This window comes from Stegostoma tigrinum, chromosome 32 (genome assembly GCF_030684315.1).
Source record: "Stegostoma tigrinum isolate sSteTig4 chromosome 32, sSteTig4.hap1, whole genome shotgun sequence".
Classification (NCBI taxonomy): domain Eukaryota; kingdom Metazoa; phylum Chordata; class Chondrichthyes; order Orectolobiformes; family Stegostomatidae; genus Stegostoma; species Stegostoma tigrinum.
This window is the reverse complement of record NC_081385.1, coordinates 5806244-5819764: the sequence shown is the minus strand read 5'-3', so window position 1 is coordinate 5819764 and position 13521 is coordinate 5806244. Positions and strand designations below refer to the sequence as shown.

Sequence of the window (13521 nt, the reverse complement as noted above, 5' to 3'; positions counted from 1 at the left end):
GGAATGGTCCAGCAAGCATAGAAACAGAATATCAGAGGAGTAGGCTATTCAGCCCGTCAGACCTGCTTTGCTATCAATACGATGGTGGCTGATCATCCAACTCAACCCCCTGTTCCCACTTGCCCCCCGCCCCCAATTATACTTTGATCCCTTTATCCCTAAGAACTATATCTATTTCCTTCTTGAAAACGTTCAATGTTTTGGCTTCAACCACTTTCAATGGCAGAGAATCCCATAGGGTCATTACTCTCTGGGTAAAGAAATTTGTCCTGATCTCAGTCCTAAATGGCCTTCCCCTCTGACCCCTTGTTCTGGACTCCCCAGTCATCATGAACATCCTCCTTCAGTTTACCCTGCATGCTTAAATCCCCTCGCTATGAAGGCCTACAAACTATTTACTATCTTCATTGCATTCCGCACTAGCATGTATACCGGCTTCAGCGACTGGTGTACAGGTCACTCAGTTCAAGAGCAATTCAGGATGCCAGCAACACCCAGATCCTGTGAAAGTATTTTAAAAAAAATATTGGGGCTGTTTTTGTGCTTTCTGTAGAACTAGAATGACTTGAGATGATAGAGATCTGAAAGGGAAGAGAAAATATTTAAACTGCAGAACATTGGAGGAAATCTGAGGCAACATTGGGAAATGTTGCAACTGTTGGCAAGTATGTGACTGGCCTGTATTGATGCATTCAGTTACACCAGAGAAATACCACTTTCACTGTACCAGTGTTATATTTAGAAAACAGAGATACAATATTGCACATTTGAACAATATGAATGCTATAATCAGCAGCTTTTCAAGCAGTTTGGATAATCCTTCAGCATTTTCGCTCTGAGACCCGCTCTTTGTAAAATTGCATGCACTTTGTCAGTAACAAGTCAAATTTCCATCATAAAACAGCATCAATAAATCTAGCAACTCCTGTACCAGACTCAGATAGAAGTGCAAAGCCGATTATGGAAATTAAAATGTCAAGTGTTACACCTTCCCTCTCCTACACTCACCAAAGACCATCTCTGCAAAATCTCCTCTCACCCCTTCAACCCTCCTTACCTGTATGGCCCATTAACAGACACAGGAAAGAAAGGGCTGATTTACCCATGCGGTCTCCCTATTGTGCTTTCCCAGACCGTGCATGTGTCTCTCTTGAATCGACTGGCTCAGCCCATTATTTTGGGCATTTATTGTTTATATTTTAGTAACAGAATTCAGGTTAGATGGTACGCTTTATGCGCTGAATTTGACAGGTGGGATGTGACGGATAACCAGGGTGAATCATCAATGCCCAAACCGTAGCTTAGACATTTTCTCCCTAACATCTTCCCCCACAATGTGGCAATTCCAATAATTCACCGAGAGGAAACATTCTCGGCCATGAAAGGCACGTGAACCACAAGGGCTGTGTGCAGCTGAGGCTCGGGGAAATCCCAGGGAGCTGTGACAGGGCTGAAAAGAAACTGGTGGACAATTCACTACAACAAAGAGTAGAAGTCCTACTTCTTTGGGGGGAGGGGGGTGGGGCAAGGTGTTGGGAACGAAGCTGCAGAGAACGCTGGAGGATCTGTTTGTTGTGTTGTGTGCGGTGTATGACAATTGTTTGACACTCTGGGAGGCAATGGTATAATTGCTAGACTATTAATCCAGGAAACTCAGCTAATGTTCTGGGGGTGATAATGGGAGCTGCAGATGCTGGAGAATCCAAGATATTAAAATGTGAGGCTGGATGAACACAGCAGGCCCAGCAGCATCTCAGGAGCACAAAAGCTGACGTTTTGGGCCTAGACCCTTCATCTCTCTGATGAAGGGTCTAGGCCCGAAATGTCAGCTTTTGTGCTCCTGAGATGCTGATGGGCCTGCTGTGTTCATCCAGCCTCACATTTTATTATCTAATGTTCTGGGGGCCTGGGTTCAAATTCCAGACGGTAGGATTGCAATTCAATAAAGAATCTGGAATTAAGGATATAATGATGGCAGTGAAGTCATTGTTGGGGAAAAGCACATCACTAATGCCTGTTGAGAAGGAATTCTGTCATCCTTACCTCCTCTGGCCTATATATGACTCCAGGCCTACAACATGGACAATAACTGCTGACCCAGCCCGAGACACAGACGTTCCATGAGTAAAGAAGAAAAAAATTGTCTGTTATCCATGTTTGCCCCATGCTGAGTTTAGGATATCAGAACACGTGTTCCAGCTATCTTTACATAGCCAACTTTGTTATTTCAATAAATGTTTGCAGGCATGAGTTTTATTTGTGATAAACTTGCTATTGTCATCAATGGAAGACATCTGGCTGAACAGATTCTACTATTAAAGCAGATACAACCCCAGACTGACACAATCAGCCAGCTCATGGTTATGGTCATGATTTACATTGACTATGACTAGAGGAGGAACGGGACTGAATGGGCTTCAGTGCAGAGTCGCTCCAAAGACACTTGTTAAAACCTAGCTCTTTGAAGAAACTTTTGATCATCGTCCCTAATACCTTTGAGGCAAATTTTGTTTTGAGTGATTCTTTGAGGTAACTTGGGACTTTCATTTTATTGTACATGAGATACAAGCATCATTGGCAAGGACAAAATTTGTTGCCCATTTCTAATGGCTCCTAGAGAAGGTGGGGGTGAGCTGCCTTCTCGAACCACGGTAGCCACCGTGCTGTGTGTTGACCCAATAACTGTGAAGGAATGGCGATATATTTCCAAGTCAGGATGGTGAGTGGCTTGGAGGGGAACTTGAAGGTGGTGGTGTTCGCATGTTCCTACTGCTCTTGTCCTTCTAGATGTAAATGGTCCTGGGTTTGGAAGGTACTGTCTAAGAATCTTTGGTGAATTTCTGCACTGAATCTTGTAAACAGTACACACTGCTGCTACTGAGCGTCAGTGGTGGAGGGAGTGGATGTTTGTGGATGTGGTGCCAATCGAGTGGGCTGCTTTGTCCTGGATGGTGTCAAGCTTCTTGAGTGTTATTGGGGCTGCACCCATCCAGGCAAGTGGGGAGTATTCCAACACACTCCTGATGTGGGCCTTGATGTGGACAGGCTTTTCGTGGATCGGGAGGTGAAAAACTTGCCAGAGAAATCCTGGTCTCTAACCTGCTCTTGTCATCACTGTGTTTACACGACCAGTCCAGTTGAAGAATGTTTATTCTGGATTCAGTGAATATTGTTGAAATTGAAAAGGAGATAGTTAGATTTTCATAGAAACATCGAATCTCCACAGTGCAGATGGAGGCCACTTGAATCATAGAATCTTTATAGCATGGCAACAGGCTCTCCGGCCCAACAAGTCCACATTGATCCTTGTAGCACCCAACCCAGACCCATCCCCCTACAATCCGCCTAATCTCCACATCCCTGAACACTGCGGACAATTTAGCCAATCCACTTAGCCTGCACATCTTCGGATTGTGGGAGGAAACACGCACAGGCATAGGGAGAATGTGAAAACTGCACACAGACAGTCGCTCGAGGGTGGAATCGAACCTGGGTCCCTGGTGCTGTGAGGCTGCAGTGTTAACCGCTGACCCACCGTACCACCCCAGACTTAGCCCATCAAGTCTGCACTGACCTTCCAAAGGACATTCTCCACAGACCCACCTTCCCCCGCTCTTTGTAACTGCATCAACCACCGAGCCTATACATCCCTGAACACTATTGACAATTCAGCATGGTCAATCCACCTAGCCAGTTTAGCGTATGGGAGGCAACCCACGCAGACCCAGGGAGAATGTGAAAACTCCACACAGACTGTCACCCAAGCGTGGAATCGAACCCAGGCCCCTGACACTGTGAGACAGCAGTGCTAACCTCTGAGCCACAGGGCTGCCCGATTCTTGTCTCATCGGAGATGGTCATTGTCTGGCACTTGTGTGGCACGAATATTACTACGTCAGCACAACTTGTTAAAAGATAATGATTAAAAAAGCAACAAACAAAAATGGCTTTTCAGCTTGTGTTAGTTTTGAAATTTAAATGTTAAAGTATCTCTCATCAGGATTGAGTCATGCACTGGAAATGGCCTCGTTCTGAGTGATACGATTCAAAATGGTTCCCCAAAACAGACAGAAAAATAGTTTAACTCAAATTGTTTCTCATTGCTTTAGTGAATGACTGGATTGGATTAACTGTGTGGTAGGGGGCCACACCTGTTTTAAACATCCATTAACTTGCAGCTTCAGTCACACAGGGCCTCAGCAGCAGCCCCAGGGGGTGAATGGTGATGACTGGGCCATTGAGGGCTCTTTTCAGGTAAAGCAGATCATGGTCCTCACAGTTTGGAAGCCCCAACGTTTATGGGACAGATTGGTCCCTCGAGAACTCAGCAAGGGAAGGACGTGCTTAAAGCCAGATTTCATCACTGCTCACACTGGAGACTTTGTAGATATATCCATACGTCGGGAAATGAACAAATCCTGTAGCAAAATAACAAGGAAATCTATCAGGTGACTAAAATGGAAACCACATGCTCTTTGCGCAGTGCTGTCCATTCTCCCAGGACAGAAATATTCAGCTTCTGACAGAAGTCTCATTTAGGCATGAACAAACTCTTGAGCACCCCGCAAACATTAGCGCATCGCAGAGACGCCCCACAAAATTAGTGCAGCGCAGAGACGCCCTGCAAACATTAGCGCAGCGCAGAGACGCCATTGCAACTAATAGCATATCCCAGAGAAACCCTCCCAGAATATTAGCATACCCCAGAGACCCACCTCTGTGAATATTAGTACATCCTAGACCCCTCTGTGAATATTAGTACATCCCGGAAATACCCCAGTAAATATTAACACATTAGAGACTATCCCCCTGTAAAAACAAACAAATGAAACAGAAACAGGAGGAGGCCATTCAGCCCATCAAACCTGCTCCATCATTCAACAGAGTCACGGCTTATCTGATGTTTTGAATTCCACATTCACATCTACTCCCAGAAACGTTTTATTCCCTCGCTGAATAAGAATTTATCTACTTCTGCCTTACAAATATTCAATTCCCCTTCCTCCACTGCTTCCTGAGGCGCTGTTCCAAACTCACACAAGCCAAACAGTTTTCCTCATCTCTATTCTGAAAGGGTGGCCTCCAATTTTAAAAGTGTCCCCTGGTTCTGGACTTTCCCAGAAACAGGAACCCTCCTTTCCATTTCTACCTTGTGAAGATCATTCAGGACGCTATAAAATTCAATCCTGTCAGTCCTCACTGTTCCAAACACCACAGGATATAATCCCAGCCTGCCCTCACAAAGCGAACCATTCATTTCAGGTGTCACTCTGATAAACCTCTCCTGAGCTACCTCCTACACATTTATATCGCTCCTTAAATAAACAGCTAAGACTGTACACAGTATTCAAGATGTGGTCTCTCTCTATGACCTGTACAACTGAAGAATAACATCATCACTTTAAGAAAAACCCAAAAAAAACTGAAGATGCTGTAAATAAGAAACAGAAACAGAAATTGCTGGATAAACTCAGCAGGTCCAGCAGCATCTGTGGAGAGAAATCAGAGTTATCGTTTTGAGTTGAGTGACCCTTCCTCGGAACCCATTCTGTTTTGGATCATAGATAACGAAGTGTGTAGCTGAATGAACACAGCAGGCCAAGCAGCATCTCAGGAGCACAAAAGCTGACATTTCAGGCCTAGATGAAGGGTCTATGCCCAAAACGTCAGCTTTTATGCTCCTGAGATGCTGCCTGGCCTGCTGTGTTCATCCAGCTCCACACTTTGTTATCTTGGATTCTCCAACATCTGCAGTTCCCATTATCTCTGTTTTGGATCATGATTACTTTAAAGGTTCAATTCCTGTTTTAATAAAGGATAGCATTTCATTATCCTCTTGATTGTGTGCTGTACCTTCATGCGAATGTTTTGTGACTTATGCACCAAAACATTTAAATCCTTCTGCACCTCATAATGGACAACAATGGCCAGATTAAAATAACATTCTGCTTTTTCATTCCTCCAGAAAAAGTAAACAACTTCATTTTTTCCCCCCACCTTAGGCTCCATCTGTCAGATTTTCACACACTCACTCAGCCTATCTATATAAGCCTGTAAATTCCTTATGTCTTTGTCACAACATACTTTCCCACCTATCTCACTGAATTTAGCTACCACACTTTCACTACCCTCATCTAAGCCACTGGTGTAAAGTGTAAGAAGTTAAGACCAAAGCGCACATCCTGTGGGATTCCACTTGTCACATCCTGTCAATTAAAGAAAGTCCTATTTATACCCACTCTCTTTTCTGCCAGTCAGACAACCTTCTATTCATGCCTGCACGTGTTTTTTTTTAATTTCCTGCAATAATCTTTCATGTGGCATTTTATTAAATGCCTTCCGGAAATCCAAATAAAGAATATGTGCTGGCTACTCCTCATCGACAATATCTGATGCACTTTTAAACAACTCTAATAAATTGATCTCCCCTCCCACTACCACATCCCAAAACCAGCCCTGCTCGTCCCCGCCTCCCTAACCTGTCCTTCCTCCCACCTATACCCTCCTCCTACCTTAAGCCCCACCCCCATCTCCTACCTACTAGCCTCATCTGGCCCCTTGACCTGTCCATCCTCCAGGGACTGACCTATCCCCTCCCTAACTCCCCACCTACACTCACCTTTACTGGCTCCATCCGCACCTCTTTGACCTGTCTGTCTCCTCTCAACCTATCTGCTCCTTTATCCATCTTCTATCCGCCTCCCCCTCTCTCCCTATTTATTTCAGAACCCCCTTCCCCTCCCCCATTTCTGAAGAAGGGTCTAGGCCCGAAATGTCAGCCTTGCTGCTCCTCTGATGCTGCTTGGCCTGCTGTGTTCATCCAGCTCTACACCTTGTTATCAGATTCTCCAGCATCGGCAGTTCCCACTATCTCCAATTAAACAGGATGCCTGTTTCACAAATCCATGCTGACTCTTCTTGATTACATTGAGATTTTCTGACCGTCTTGCTGTCACCTCCATAATAATCAATTGTAACACCTTTCCCAAGACAGACGTCAAGCTAACTGGCCTTTATTCCCATTCTGCATCTGCTTCCTTTCTTGAATTGACAGGTCACATTTGCTACTTTCCAGTCTGACTGAACTTTTCCCGAATCCAGGGAATTTTGAAAAAAATTAACATATTGACTTGTCTTTCCAGCCACCACTTTTAAGACCTGAGGGTGGAGTCCACCTGGGTCTGCAGACTGGTCAGACCACAGTTCCCTGATCAGCTCCTTTCCCACCCACCTCCTGAGCGGCAGCTGTTACTGGACTGCTGTCTGTGTCCTCTATCGTGTGAACACAAGCAAACTATTTGTTTACTTCATCAGCCATTTCCTTATTATTTACGATTAACTCCCCATTCTCAGTCTGGGCAGACAACCAACACCCTGTTTTCTCTCCATGATGCTGACACAAATGCCGAGTTTCTCCAGCAATTTCTGTTTTTGCTTCAGATTTCCAGCGTTTGCAGTTCTTTGTTTTATTTTAGTGTTTAACTAACTCCGCTAACTCCTTTCGCTTTGTAAAGATCCCCCCAACCTGGTTTTACATTTACAGGGGAGGTATCTCAGAGTGTGTTCACGTTAATGAGGGGAGGGCTTCAGGGAGATTGGTAATACAGCAAATTTTGTTTTAACCTTTACCCTGAGAACTGGCACTCTCGATAAACCAGCAAAACTAACATACCTCAAATAATAGAAGATTTATTGTAATATCCTGATCTCAGTCAGTTGGAGATGCAAGTGAGAAGGCTCTCTGCTGATAAATTTTATTTAAGGCGAAGTTGCATTACTATTTAATTGATTTAAGCTGTAAATAAGGTGCCACAAGCCATGTGTGTATCCCCTGCACTACGTTTCCATTACTTAGTGTGTTCTTCTACATTGATCTCTTGATTATCCAGAATATTTGATCAACTGGCACTTTCCTGGTCCCATAGCTGCCAGTTAATAAAAAGTTTGCAGTCATAGAATGGGGTCTGCAGGGATATATTTTTTATGGACACTGTACGTCAATGGCAGCATCGCCCAGTTCCCCCAAAGGAAGATTCATGTCACCATAATAGCTGCATTGTGCTGCGTGCAGAGCTCAGTCATGAACGACAGTGTAGGGAAGAGAGCAGACTGGCTCAATTCACATGAAAGTACTGGTTACAGGGGGGAACACAGTTCAGCATTGAACATGAGGCTGTATAAACTCTTTACCTCTAGAGTCCGCAACTGTAACATTCTCCTGATCCGAGAGATCTTCACAAGCTGCTCGGCTTTCCGACAGATGTCTTGATGCTGGGCCTGGCTCTGGGTTACAGCAAAAGGAATTGGCGGGGTTAGTAACTTAGACCATAAGACATAGAAGTGGAAGTAAGGCCATTTGGCCAATCAAGTCCGCTCCGCCATTTAAATCATGGCTGATGGGCATTTCAACTCCACTTCCCTGCACTCTCCCCGCAGCCCTTGATTCCTTGTGAGATCAAGAATTTCCCCAGAATAACCAAACTTAAAAGAAAAAGAACTTCGGCAAGAAAACAACGCGAGAATGTGAAAATCGTTTGGTGCCAACGAGTACTGTAGTCCATTCACCCCATCACCATAACGTTCACTGATCGCAATCAAGGTCAACTCCATTGAAAAATTCTCATTGGCATTTTCAAATCCCTCCCTGTCTCGCTTGAAATTCAAGGATATCTACCTTCATGTAATTCTGGCCTCCTGAGGATCCACGATTTCAATTGGTCTGCCAGCAGTGGATGCACCCGAGCGTCAAACTCTACAATCCTCTTTGGAAGCCTTTTCATTCTCCTTCCTCTTGAACTGGGACACTCAGTTTAAAAATAAGGGAGTGGCCATTTAGGACAGAAATGAGGAATCTTTTCTCCCCCTCAGAGGGTTGAGTGTCTCTGGAATTCCCTTCAAAAAGCAGAGGGTGCAGAATCTTTAAATGGTTTTAAGGCAGAGGGAGACAGATTCTGGATGGCCAAGGGGATGAAAGATAATTGGGAGAATTTGATCCTCCAAGATGCATCACCTCGTATTTGTCTGGGAACCTTCTTGCCCACTTCAGGATTACCTGCACCTGCCAATAGTTTGAAAGTAAACTAGCTCCCTGCTGTTGGAAGTGTAAACAGAGATAATGGGAACTGCAGGTGCTGGAGAATCCAAGATAACAAAGTGTGGAGCTGGATGAACACAGCAGGCCAAGCAGCATCTCAGGAGCACAAAAGCTGACGTTTCGGGCCTAGACCCTTCATCAGAAAAGGGGGATGGGGAGAGGGTTCTGAAATAAATAGGGAGACAGGGGGAGGAGGACAGAGATGGATAGAGGAGAAGATAGGTGGAGAGGAGTTACAGTGGGAGAGAGACCCCCTGAGGTTGGTCCGGAGGGAGGAGGGTAACTTCTTCAGGTTAGGCATCCTGGAAGAGGCTTCGCAGTAACTCCTCTCCACCTATCTTCTCCTCTAGCCATCTTCGGTCCGCCTCCCCCCCCCCCCCCTATTTATTTCAGAATCCTCTCCCCATCCCCCTTTTCTGATGAAAGGTCTAGGCCCGAAACGTCAGCTTTTGTGCTCCTGAGATGCTGCTTGGCCTGCTGTGTTCATCCAGCCCCACACTGTGTTATCTTGGAAGTGAGCATTGTGTTTACCTTTTTCAATGCATCTGCCACATTTGCCATTTGTGAAAATTGGCATTGATGAGTTTTGCAGGGAATCTCTCCCCACAAACAATGGCCCCTGTTTGAAATGAGGAACATGGAGCCGACGGTAAAATCAGATCAGCCATTATAGCTGAGCAGGCTCGAGGGACCTACTCTTGTTCCTTATTCATTTGATTTATTTGTTCATTCTGTAAGAAATTCCTTGAAGCATGAACTCATAGAATCTCCACAGTATGGAAGAAGGCTGTTTGGCCCACTGAGTCCATGGCGACCCTCTAAACAGCATCCCTCCCAGACGCATCAACCCACCCTCTCCTGGTAACCTTGCATTCCCCATGTCTCATCCACCTAGCCTGCACATCCCTGGATACTAGGGCCAATTTAGCATGGCCAGTCCACCCTAATCTGCACATTTTTGGATTGTGAGGGGAAACAGGAACACCCAGAGGAACCCATGCAGACACAGGGAGAATATGCAAACTCCATGCAGACGGTCGCCCAAGGATAAAATCAAACCCAGGTCCCTGGTGCTATGAGGCAGCACTGCTAGCCAGGGAGCTACATGCAACTTTTTAAACTGAACACCCTCTGTCTGATGCTGAACAACCAGCTCTCTCATTTCAAACAGGGGCCATTGTTTGTGGGGAGAGATTCCCTGCAAAACTCATCAATGCCAATTTTCACAAATGGCAAATGTGGCAGATGCATTGAAAAAGGTAAACACAATGCTCACTTCCAAGATAACACAGTGTGGGGCTGGATGAACACAGCAGGCCAAGCAGCATATCAGGAGCACAAAAGCTGACGTTTCGGACCTAGACCTTTCATCAGAAAAGGGGGATGGGGAGAGGATTCTGAAATAAATAGGGAGAGAGGGGGAGGCGGACTGAAGATGGCTAGAGGAGAAGATAGGTGGAGAGGAGTTACTGCGAAGCCTCTTCCAGGATGCCTAACCTGAAGAAGTTACCCTCCTCCCTCCGGACCAACCTCAGGGGGTCTCTCTCCCACTGTAACTCCTCTCCACCTATCTTCTCCTCTATCCATCTCTGTCCTCCTCCCCCTGTCTCCCTATTTATTTCAGAACCCTCTCCCCATCCCCCTTTTCTGATGAAGGGTCTAGACCCGAAACGTCAGCTTTTGTGCTCCTGAGATGCTGCTTGGCCTGCTGTGTTCATCCAGCCCCACACTTTGTTATCTTGGATTCTCCAGCGTCTGCAGTTCCCATTATCTCTGTGCACACTTCCAACAGCAGGGAGCTAGTTTACTTTCAAACTATTGGCAGGTGCAGGTAATCCTGAAGTGGGCAAGAAGGTTCCCAGACAAATACGACGTGATGCATTTTGGAGGATCAAATTTAGGTGTGAATTATACTGTAAATAGCAGAACCCTTAGGAATATTAAAACACAGAGACAGACCTGAGCGTGCAGGTCCACAGTTCCCAAAAAGTAGCAGCGCAGGTGGTCAGGAAGACATATGGCATGTTTGCCTTCATCGGCTCGGGTAGGGAGCACAAGAGTTGGTGTACCACGTTGCAGCTGTATAAAACCCTGGTTGGACCGCATTTGGAGTACTGTGTGTAGTTTTGGTCACCACAATATCAGAAGGACATGTAAGTTTTAGACAAAGTGCACAGAAGGTTCACCCAGACGTTAACTGGTCTCAAGACCATTGGCTATGAGAAAAGCTTAAACAGACAAGGACTGCTTTCACTGGAAAGACAGCGGCTGAGAGGAGTCCTGATAGAGGTCTACAAAATTATAATGAGGTATAGATAGAGTGGATAGGCTTTTTTTCCAGGATTGAAGTTTCAACTACAAGGAGGCACAGGTTCAAGCTGAGCGGGTGAACATTTAAGGGAGGTATGCAAGCGAAGCGTTTTATGCAAAGAGAATGGTGGGGGCCTGGAACGCACTGCCAGAACAGATGGTGGAAGCAGGCACATTGGCAACATTTAACAGGCATCCAAACGGTTACGCAAATAGGGAGGAAACAGAGGGACGATAATTGAATAAAGGCAGAAGACTTGTTTTCCTTATAGTTCAGTCCCGACGTGATGATTGGCACAGGCTTGGTGGGCAAAGGGCCTGTTCTTGTGCTGTACTTTTGTTACTTTGTGTTTTAAGTTCTTCTGCATTTGCAAAGGGTGGACTTCACTGTACCTCATTCCTTCAAAACACTAAAAGAAAAATCAACTAGCAATTCCGAGATTAAGATAAAGATCGCAACCTACCGGCAGGAGGTTGGTTCAGGTTATTCAAGTCTGGATTCAGCTGCAGGTTTGACTGAAGGGAAATGGTTTCTCTTGGGATCTGTGCATCTTCACATTTAACATTTGTGGATTCACTGTGTTGAGAAAAAAGACGCAGCTATTTTATGGAAGAAGAGAATTTGTCTCAGTATTGTTATTCGAATTGCTTGACAACAAGGGAAAGTATCTGGAGGAGGAAGACTGAGATAAAACATTTTGATCAGCACAAAGATCAGTTCAGCAGTGGACTAGCATCTCAGTCTTTCACTCTATCCTTAACACCCATGCTTTGTTGTTCTGTCTGTCTGTGTGCAGAGGGGGAGTGTGTAAGGGACTCAGTGTTTTAACAAGTAGTTATTTGTCAGTGGTTTATAATCGTTTTTCTGTAGCCATCATCTACATATTTGTAATAAATAGTAACTTCTTGCTCAGTACAGAAACTTGCTCTGCGCTTTCCATCAACCTGGGTCTAAATGACAGATAAACTGGGGAAGCTTGCAAACTTTTATCAAACCTCTAACTTTTGTGAAGAGAACAGCAGGGCTTCAATTCCAGTGTGCTCCCTTGTTGAGTTGTGACAATTATGAGAGGTTCAAACCTGCGCAGGCACAAAGATATGAAGCACGAACTGAAAGCTAATATTCGAGAGGATTATTTACCTGTGAACAGCTGAGTCAGCGACAGACTTGAGATCTGGAACAGAATGGGGTGGGGGAGACAGAAAGGAATCAATTATTGTCCTGTGTACTGAAATTCCAGGTTCAAATCATTTCTATGCATCACTATAACTCAGCTGGTAACACTCAAAATTCCAAGTTGGAGGATGTTGAGCTAAAAATCCAGGCGGCTACCTAATGCAGTACTGAGGGTGTGCTGCACTGTCAGAGATGCTGTCTTTCTGAAAATGTTCTAAACCAAAGCTTCACATGCTCTCAGTTGAACAGAAAACATTATTTCAAAGAAGAAACCAGGCTTTCTGCCCAGCATTTTTGCAAGTACTCTCTCTGGGCCACCAGGGCAAACATTTACGCCATCCACCACGGAAACAGTGGTCCGTGCTGTCGGATACGTCGCAGTGATTTTCAAGTGACAAGGACACGGGCAGCCGATACACAAACCTACACTTCCCCTCCAAGCCATAAGCCATCCAGACTTGGAAGGATGTAAACACATTGGATGCAGTTCAGGGAGGGTTTTATTACACTGACGTCAAGGTGAGTGGGTTGTCTTGTGAGGTAGCTTTGGACAGACTGGGCTTGTTTCCAATGGAGCTCAGAAGAGTGAAGGGTGACTTCATGAAAGTGTATGAGATTTTGAATGGGTTTGACAAGGTGGATGTGAAAGAGTGCTCCCTCCTGTGGGTCAGTCCAGAACTAAGGCACACTTTTTAAAGCTAAGGGCTGTCCTTCTTCGGACAGAGATGGCGAGAAATCTTTTGCCCCCGAGGGTTCTGTGGCTTTGGTAACCTCTAACTCCTCAGGCAGCCAGGGTGGGGGAGGGGAAGGTCATTTAATATTTTTAAACACAGATGAATAGATTCTTGTTTGCTGGGATAATTACGGATAAGGGAATCAACGGGAGATGGGAATGTGAAATTTGAAACACAAACAGATCAACTATGATCTCAATGAAGGT

At 45.2% G+C, this 13521-nt stretch overlaps 1 long non-coding RNA gene across 1 annotated transcript; it reads right to left on the bottom strand.

The window, feature by feature from the left end:
- Positions 1–1862: 1862 nt before the first annotated feature.
- Positions 1863–12582, bottom strand: LOC132206166 (uncharacterized). Its single transcript, XR_009442874.1, has 4 exons — positions 12546–12582; positions 11869–11981; positions 8191–8283; positions 1863–4418 (listed from the first exon to the last, which is right to left on the bottom strand). It is a non-coding gene; the product is annotated as an uncharacterized LOC132206166 (long non-coding RNA).
- Positions 12583–13521: the final 939 nt, after the last annotated feature.